Genomic DNA, 10,045 nt, shown 5'->3' with positions numbered 1-10,045 from the left:
TTGCTCTTGTTTGTCTAGCGATAGGATGTTGCAGTCTCAATCAATAAAAGCCAGGTTGACAGAGATACACATTTGCACTAGATACACATTTGCACTGGCTTTGTTGACCTGCAGTAAAAGCATAGCTTTAGTTAAGCTGTTGTTCGTCTGTATAGATAAATGTTTGTTGAACACTTGCTACTACATGAAAAACCTTAAGGATGAATGTAACAAATGTAAGGACAAATGTAATGTTATAGTTACACTTTTTATTACAGGAATGTTTATGTGGAAAATACTGTTTTGCTTACGCATGTACCAGCTGCTCGTTACTTGCTTTTAGTCACAGCCCTTCTTGCGGTGACAGAGAGTGATATGAGGTAAAGGGTGAATAGAGCACATAGGGACAACTTGAGAAGATAATTCTGTTTTCTTAGTATCTTACAATTAAAAAATAATTGCTATATATGTTTTTGAGGCAATTGAATATTTTAGCTGGTGGAACTCTACAGGGAAGATTCTTATTTTTTATGCTGTCAAGTTTGCTCTTCAAGGACATCAAGAACATACAATGCCATTAAGTATATCATGTTTGGCTTTCCAGAAATATGCATTACTCATTTGTATCCGCCATATTTCTTTCCAAATAAAACTTCAGGATCCATGGTGTAGCACTTTCTTTGTAAATATGTTTGTAAATCCTTATCAATCTGATATAAAGGGAATCCACTAAAAGGAATGGGGTTTAGAGTTTGATATTCTTAAATCTTGAAATATGTGTTCCATCCTGTGTTTTCTTGAAAGCTGGATGTATAGTAACTGATAATCTAGTGATTCACTTTGCTGAGACTGAGGTGGTTAGTGAGATAATTTGCATCATTCTGGAAGGAAAGTATGTATAGAAAAGAATCCCACATCCAAAATAGCAAATGTCTAAACACTCTGTTTATGTTGCACACGGACTTGCCTGGTGCTACATGGAAAGCCTACTGTATTGTGAGGAATTAATATGGAAAAGGAAATCTCTGACTGTTTAATTTTTCTTATTCCCACTTAGTTCAGTGGAGACATGAGATGGTTGTTTTAACAGTTGTGGAGCAACCTTCATTCACTTGGAATATTATTTCAGGATCAGGGGCTTAAAAAATCACTTGAATAGCTGAAACAGCAATGAGTAGTTAATGCCAATGAATTAAAGGGAATGGCCAGTTGATTCTGAACATGTATTAGCAGCTTAAGGAGTATTTAAATGTTACTGTGTTTTTCCACAGGAATTATAAATGTACTCAGCATGCTTATCAGAACTGGGAAGCTGTTGATTCAGAATTTTTCAGAATGTAGCAATCTAAAAGACAACAGTCTTGGTCTTGCTTTCCAACTTAACTAAAACTTTTGCAGGTCTTCCATTGTGAATGTAGATCTAAGCTCTTTGTTTCTTTTACTCAAAAAGACTTTATTCCCTGATAACTGTTTAAGATGCTCTGTGGCCTCTTTCTTGACAGCATAGGAAAGCTGCTCAGCTGATTTAAGAAAACAACTGATATACTCTCTTATGTATGTAGTCTTATAAAATTTAACCTAGTAGAGCATCCACAGTGTTTTCCCTGTGCAACATAGGACCACATTTTTCATAAAAAGTGTATCTCAACAAAGTCTTCACAAAATCAATTACTTAGCACCAGAATTGTTACTCTAGCATTTTATTTAGGTATTTCTTCACTAGTATTTGGAATATATTTAGATTTTCAAGTATTTTATTTTATTTTAAATAAGTTATTGCTATAGAAACATGCAGGGTATCACCCCCAAATGTAAAATTCATCATGACAGTAATTGAGTCAAACTGGAAAGGAAACACTGAACAGATTTGTTATGTGAGTTCACATAGGATTTGGCTCTTGACCATGAGTTTGTTAAGAACACAGGAGGAAATAAAGTAAAAAATCTACAGATGCCACAAAACTTAAATACTAAGGAACTACTTAGAGATAGTAAGATTAATTGCTTGATTGGGAGCTGTAAGCAACTTGCATTTCACTGGCCTAAAATGGCCCTGTGTTTCTACCAGCATAGAGGTTTGAGAATATATTTAGCAAGTGGAACAATTTGTGGTAGGAAATGCTGATTTTGAACAGTGTGTGAAAATGGTGTGCATTCTCAAGTGAACATGAATTTTCAGCATGTCTTGCAGCCAAAAGGGTTGGTGAGATCTTGAGGTTTAGAAATGGGAATACTGTCAGGGAAGTAATATTGCTGACTGTATTTGACTCTGGTATAGCCTTTTGGAAGAATGCTGTGCCCAGTTCCAGGAGTCATAATTTTCAGTAGTGCTGGGAATTTGGACATAAAAAGCCATGAGAGCAATAGAAGTATTTTAAAAAAGCACTGGCATGAGAGTCTCGACAAACAGAATTTGCTTAGTTTAGTGAAAGAATTAGCCTAGACAAACCAGCTTGGGAGATAAAAAAATATAATAAGGAACTGTTCCATCTAGCAGTGAAAGAGTGATCCAGCAATTCTAAGTAGAAGTTGGAAATGTTTCAAGAAGGGATAAAGGTACATAACAGAAAGGTAAAGACTTCCCTGTCTGGACACGTTAGATGATTTTGTGAAAAAATGTGATTTGATAGAAACAGGACCGATTCAGACAAATCAGATCCTTGTTACACAACAGGTCAAAGCGAATAATCACAAGTCATATTTGGCTGCCCCAGGAGTAACTTGTCTGCTGACAGAATTTAACAGAGGTTTGAGAGCCAGAGATTGTGAACTCATTTCAGTTCTGCTGTAGTGTGATCAGTACACAGAACAAGTTGTCCACTAAATTGGCTACTGGATACATTTAGCCTTGTTCTTTCTGTCTCTAGAGAATTGCAAATGGACTACTAATGCACACTCTGACTTGACTCATGGCTATTAGGATATGGCTCATTAGTTTTAAATTTCATTATACAATACGTTCTGTGATGGTTTGGGCTATATATACTTTCATTATGAAAATGAGGTGAACAGACACAGAAGGAAAGTGCCTGTGTAAATGTCAGCTTTATTGAATGTAGCTAATTATTATTTATTTTTCCAAGCTTTTAAAAGTTAGAGATCTTTTAAGGTTTTATTAGATGCTCTTGGACCCCTTCTTTCCATTCTTGTTTACTTGGCATTTTTCTGGGCTATAACAAGCAAGTTGCAATACAGTGGCTGTTTTCAATTCATTTTCAGCTCATAATAGGATCTATGTAAGACAAAATGAAAAATCCAATGTTTCCTTTTTATAGTCAAACTCGACCTGTTACATTCCAACCAAAGATGCCCCCTAAAGCTTAGAGACGTTAAAGTGTGCTCATAGGATTCTGCTCTAGCAACATATTTTGAGAAAAATGTATTTTCCATATATTTTAGAATAATTCACTGAACTATAAATAAATAGAGTAAGCATTTAGTGGGCTTTTATACTAAGTACATGTGGCGATCTGATTCTGTTTAAAATGCTAATAAATGCATCCCATCTCTAATGAAACTGGTGCTTCCTGCATAATTAATTAGCATTTTATACAGATGAGGACAGGAAAGCCATATTCACAGTCATTTTCAACCAGAATAGTTAATAAAAGAATTATTTACAGTTCTGAAAGGTCACACATGAATAGCTCATTTCTGCAAAACGGGTATTTTTTGCAAGTAAAAATTTTAGTGAAGCTTACCTGGAATCGTTGGTCCATACAGCTTTTATCCACAAGGTGGCATTCCTAACAGGAGTTTACGAGACATGGTAATTTCTTGCAGTTTTTGAAGAGCTCTAAGTGAAAGGCAGTCATGAGCATTTGTAATGTTATATGAGATGTTTATGTTTTAATTTTTATAAAATATAATTAACAGTAAGTCATAAACCTTAATGATAGTTAGTTTAATACTCATTGATATGTGAAGTACCCAGAAATATGTGATGGTTCCAGGTCAGCAAAACAGCATGTTAATTCATGGCATTATATGCTCCTATGGACACTTTCCAACTTTAAATCCGGAATCAATTTTGCTTTAATAAAAGAATACAAAAAAATTAAAAAATCTGTTATTTAAATCCAGAGCACAAATAATAGCATGGATCTATATGCAAAACCCCAGTGTTTGGGGTTTTGGTAATGAGGCACCTTGTAGCGAGTGCTGGGTTAAAGAAGAGCAGATAACATTGTTCACAGGGAAGGATTTTTTATATCTTAATGTTACAATCACCAAGAAGCGTATTTTCAGGTGCCTGTCATCCAGGCTGGTCACTGAGCCCACAGGCAGCCCTGCTTTCTTTCAGGCTTTGTATCTGTTTCACTTTATTGTAATATTTTTATGCTATATATATGTATAAAAAGAATACATTGCTTGTTATTCTTTTTATAGAAGCACGAAGGGAGTATAATACAACCTGCTAAACTGATACAGGTGTACTAGGTTTTATTTAACAGGGACATGCATATTATGCTTTTCTTCCCCATGGGTAAGGTCCTGGTCTTACTTTTGCTTCTTTTGCTGACTCTGTAAGATCAGACCTGAGCTAAGTAATCATTTATGTTTCCATTTTAGTTAGTGCCCTAGTTGCATTTTGTTTGGAAAAAAAGGCATAACCTTAAGTTTATGCTTAAAGTGGAATCCAATGTAAACTGTGGGTTTTTTTATTAAGTCTATTTCAAGCCAACAGAAAGGAATACAATAGAGTAGTTGTTTATTTGTTTGACTTATTGTTTTGTGGTAGCAAAAATGCTGTGGTGTCTTTTCTAATGCATGTGTACATTTCCTGTTAATCCTTCTGGTCCATGTGCTGCCCCCCACTGATGCCTCAGCCCTCTGGTTTTGCTTCATATCATTTAATACAGCTGAGAGGGTGGAGTAGCAGCTACATCCACTGCTGACACTAATGAGAGTCTTTGCTGAGTGACAGCGTACTACTATGACATTAAGCAGATGTTCTTTTTCCTAACATGTTATTATATGTCTCTCATCTCTCAAAGATGGCTATGCAAAGGAGAATATGAACTCTTGTTCACTGACAACAATTGTCAGTCAAAAAAACCCCACTTTTAGAATGATCAGGCGGGTAGAACCTACCTGCTGGATGAATCTGGCAGAAGGACTGCAGAGACTTCTTCTGAGTTAGTATCATCTTATGTTGACTACCAGTAAAATTTGAGGGCCTGAACATCTCCCACATGCTACAAATTTTAAAGAAATGTGATGAAAATGTCTATTTCAAGGATGACGAAATGGCTGGACAAAGAAAGTTATATATAATAATTAAGAATGTTGATGAGGAAGTAAATAATTTCTGGCTGTTACTTTTCAAGTTACACCTTGAATTTTCTTTGTAGTAGTTAGGCATAGCACTGGGTGAGTAGATGAGGGCAAGGTTCCTCTGAGAAGAGCAACGAGCTGTCCTAGGGAGGAGGTTTAAAAATATAAATGTACTGAGGAAAGAAACATTCTCTGCTCTGATGACTGCCATGTGGAAAGGGCTTAAAGTGAAGGATAGTCTGTAAATGGAACTATACACCACTAAACAAGTGAACAGGTTAGTCAAGGTAATGGCAGGGTGCAGAGTCCCCCAAAAAGCCATAATGCGTAGGGTGCAATGGACACCACCAGTAAAAATCAGTGGTCCTGAGCATTGCTGATGTTGCCTCTGGGACATCTCATGATGTTGGATCAGATGGATATGTACTCCAACTCCCAGGAGTTGGGAAAGATTGCACTGAATTTGTCCTTTTGCCTGAGTTATATGACAGTGACTAAGAGTTCATATAACCAAGGGCTTGCAGGTAACACTGTCAGAAAAATATGGCCATACTGACTGTAGACAAATAATAGTCCTGATACTTTATGATGGATCTGCAAATTACTTTGTTAGTACAAAGCACATCAGGGGCTAATTTGATATGTTTTATTGTTTGCAAGAGGTGGATTATAAATGTTGGGAATTGCATCTTATGTAACTGCTGCTGGGTAGGCATAGGTATGAGTAAGTGTGAACTGGGAAAGGAAAATGATACTGGGAACTGTAACCACGGGTATTATCACTTCCCATCTGTAACAAACTTATGCCTAGGGCAAAGAAGCACAATTACTGACAGAAGCTGTGTTTGTTCATGCAAGTGATTTTATTGCTCTAAGTGATTTATCACTGTGGATTATGTTTTTTGATGAAAGACTTTTCTGGAATAATTGTACTCAAAAGGAAATGAGTTTACCTTCAATAGACGACCAGGTTTGCCAATTGAAAATAAGTCAGATTTTTAAAGTACTTTCATGAGGGTTTTTAATTGGTGGGATACAAAGGGCCATTGTGCAGCATGGGGGTTTGCTTCTCCAAGTTAGTAACATAATCTCTTTCTCTCTCTGCCTTTCACTTCCTCAGTCTCAGAAATCTAGAACTACACATTTTAGAAAATCATCAGATACTTAAATATTTCAGATGCTTCCAAATATGATTTCACTTGGTCTATTATCAAAAGAATACGCTGGATTCTCTGAATTTATATTAGATGCTGAAGATACATTGATGATTACTGAAAAACAGCCCTCATTTCCTTTACAAAAAGATGTTACGTTTTAAAATTGTGCAGCACCTGAATTGCCAGAATCTCTGTTCCTTGTGCTCCTGGGTCACTGATGGTAAAGCTCATACTTTTTTATGCATTTATATTGTAAAAAGAAATAGTCATAAGTACAGATACCTTCCTCCTGAGAGGCATCTGAATGCAAAACAGACACAGATATCCACTATATTACTATGGCCTGACACCAGAATTACTTTACTAAAGGCAAATCAAAGCTAATACCCGGTCAACCCCTGTTCAAATGCAGAGTGGCAAAGCTGAGCCAGAAGATACCAAGTGCAAAGTGAACATTCCAATGCTGTATAGAGCCAGTATAAAAGCCAGTTGAAAACTACTTCACAAACTACTAAGATCTCTGTAGTGTCCAATACCACAAATTGTTACTCATTTCTGCAAGGCACAGCTGACAGCTGATGGGGGAAATGAAGAAATATAAATGACTTTACTTTTTAAATCTGTCCAAAGTAAAGTTTGCCTTCTGTGAGCACTTAGCTGCTTGTGCTAAGCCCTAGGGTGAAGAATGGGTCTCCCACTTCCCAAGGTGGTGGCTCTTCAGTCAGTTCAGGGGCAGCAGAAGAATCATCTTCCGTGATGAGATCTTTTTCCTTGTATTAATGCATGATCTGTTTCATAAATCAAATTACATATAAATGGAACAGCTTAAAAGTAATTGTGCAGCTGAGCAACTGATGAGTTATTGTGCCTTATGGCTGCTGTGGCTGTGTGGGTAAGCACCAAAAAGACAAAAATTCCAATAACTCTTTAACCTCCAGTGTCCCTTCTATCTCCCCAATGAGTTTTCTGTCACTTTAATTTAGGATGTATTTTGATCAACTTATGAAAGCAATTCTATGATACATTTGTCTCCAATTCCCCAGAAACAATTACCCAGTCCTGTGTTCCCAAATTCCCTTCTGCCTTACCTTTTTTCTTTTTTGGTAGCTGTAATAGATGTTATTAGTGATGATGCTGTTTGTAGATCTGGTTTTAGAGGACAAATAGAAGAATTAAACAACATTTGGAGTGTCACTGAGACCACCTTGGTAATTTTTTTTGTTTTGTAAAGCAGATGTCTCTGTAATGCACTCAAATTCTTCACCGTCACCCATTATCATTAAGTCATTTTAGCATAACTATTTTTTAATTCTCTAAGCCTTTTTACGGGATAATTTAAAATCAGTCTTTGTAGGATAAATTTAACTCTATATTACAACTCAAATACCAGAATCATAAAATTTATAAAAAATAATCTTGTAATAATCATTTTGTAGTTAATGTAATTAAGTTTCTTCCAGGCTGACACTTGGACTGCAAATCAAGAGTTTTATTTCCCTTTTGGCCTCAGGTACCCTCTGAAATGTTCAGACTTAAGTTCTGTGAACTGTGTTGTCATTCCATGTTGTGACAGTGTGTTGTCACTCTAATTCTGACAGCAGGATTTTACAAACTGTTGAGAGTTCTGAACAGAAGGAAAAGTGTATGTATGCAACAATTTTCAGTGGATCTGAAAACCAGGAGACATTATTTTTTTATTATAACTTGACCTAAGAGGAGAAGAGGTGCATATGTATGAGCATGCAGATACTTGATAAGTTGATATCTTTCCCATAAAGCTTGAAAGTGGTGATTTTTGCAACATTTCAAAGTGATTAGGGGATGTTGGGGTTTTCTTCCAAATTCATGATGGAATGACACAAAAATTAAGAGCTATTTTTAAAATCAGACTTAGATATGTAGAAAGTAATAAATAGGGGGACAGCAAGTAGCAAAAGTCAGATCCAGTGAATAGTGAGAAGCTGGACACAATTCTGTGCCAAATGCCTGTGAATTAATGCCCAAGGCTGAAATTCTGACTCCTTAAACAGTTCCTTTAAACATGGCCATGACTAAAACATGCTATTTCTAGCCTTACAATCTTACTATAAAAGCAGAGCTGTGGTTTTCTTGAGAGATTTGTGTAAAATCCTGCTGCAGGGAGGCTAGGTAGCAGGGAAACAGCTTTCTAGGGGGAACTGAGAGAAGTGGTTCTACTTTTTGTCCAACAATAATTCTCATCTAAAGGAATAAGAAAGCATTGAAAATTTTATTGAAACCTCAAAAATTGTATTTACGTGGGATGGGCATTTATAGTTTAGCAGTCTATTTATCTGAAGCTGTATGACTTCTTCCTGACTGTGAAGGTTCCCAGGACATGTTGTTCAGTTTATTGTGTGTTCTGAGAGACAGAAAATGTGAAAGAATTTGTGTATAAGCACATGTATCTATAATGTACGTGCATGCAGACTGTATATGTATTTCAGTTTATTGTGTGCACAGAATATCACTCTCTCAGGCTCAGGAACACAGCATGGTCTGCAGCCCAGGGCCCCAGCTGGCCTTGGCCCTTGGCTGGTTTTATGCAGCACCGTTTCCTGACCTTGGCTCACTGTCACTGAGAAGGCTGTCGCTGAGCTCTCATAGTCTGTTAACTGAAACCGTGTAAGATAAGAAAAGTAAAACCAGGCAGAACTGAACGTGCTGCGCTGGGAAGACTGTCTCGGGGACCGGGAACAAACACTGACATGGAATCTATAAAACCTAAGGGAAATCAGAGATGTAGAGGATGGCATCTCTGCAACTGTGAGGACTTGTACTGAAGTACTGCGGTATTTTGACATGACTGAAATACTTCTCTTATTAAACTCTGCATCACCAATAAAAAGTAACAGAAACCACCTCATATGCTTTTCTCTTCTTTTCCCTCTCCCTTTTCCACATTTTTTCTGCACTGACCCTCATCTCATCAGCTCCCTCTAATCCATCTGAAACACGCTTCTCTGATCAGCCTCTGGTCAAAAATGCCTCGATACCTTTTACTGCTTTGCTCGTTTCCCTCCATGAAATCATGTGAATCATACAAACCCCCAAGGCACCCTTGGCATGTGGTGCTGTTGTCTCACTTCTCTTGACCCCAGTGTCCACACTGGGACAGTGGTGCAGTGACCGGCCAGCCCTCTGGACTCCCATGCAGATGCCCAGTTAGGCTGCAGGGCTGGAAGGGCAAGAACAACATTGCCAGCCCCAATATGAGTATCCAGGGTTGGGGTAGGGACTCAGGGCCCAAGAGGCTTTGCGCTATTGCTTACAAAGGCAGCCAGGTAAAAATAACTTTGTTTCTAATCACAGCAGGCACCGGGGCTGCTGGGCCCTGGCATAGGTTCCCCCTTGCTGTCAGAGCCAAAGCCAGCAGCTGTCTCCATAAGCACAGTACATTTCATATATGGCAGACTCTGAGCTGCCTTCAGATCCTTCTGATTAAAGAAATAAAGTCGTTCTGGGGGTGTCTAGTGTGCCATCTGGGATGTGCTCTGCAGCTCCTCAGACCAAACTGGAGATGCAGTGTGTCCTTGTCTCTCATGTTTTTCGTAACAGTCTCCTTCCTACCAGCACCATATCTTTTGTTGCCAATCTTCTCTTCTCATTTCTGC

The sequence above is a fragment of the Empidonax traillii genome, unplaced genomic scaffold (assembly GCF_003031625.1).
Source record: "Empidonax traillii isolate 1590-97213 ecotype Southwest subspecies unplaced genomic scaffold, ASM303162v1 scaffold928:size235608, whole genome shotgun sequence".
In the NCBI taxonomy this organism is placed as follows: Eukaryota; Metazoa; Chordata; class Aves; order Passeriformes; family Tyrannidae; genus Empidonax; species Empidonax traillii.
Note: the sequence above shows the minus strand (reverse complement) of the source record.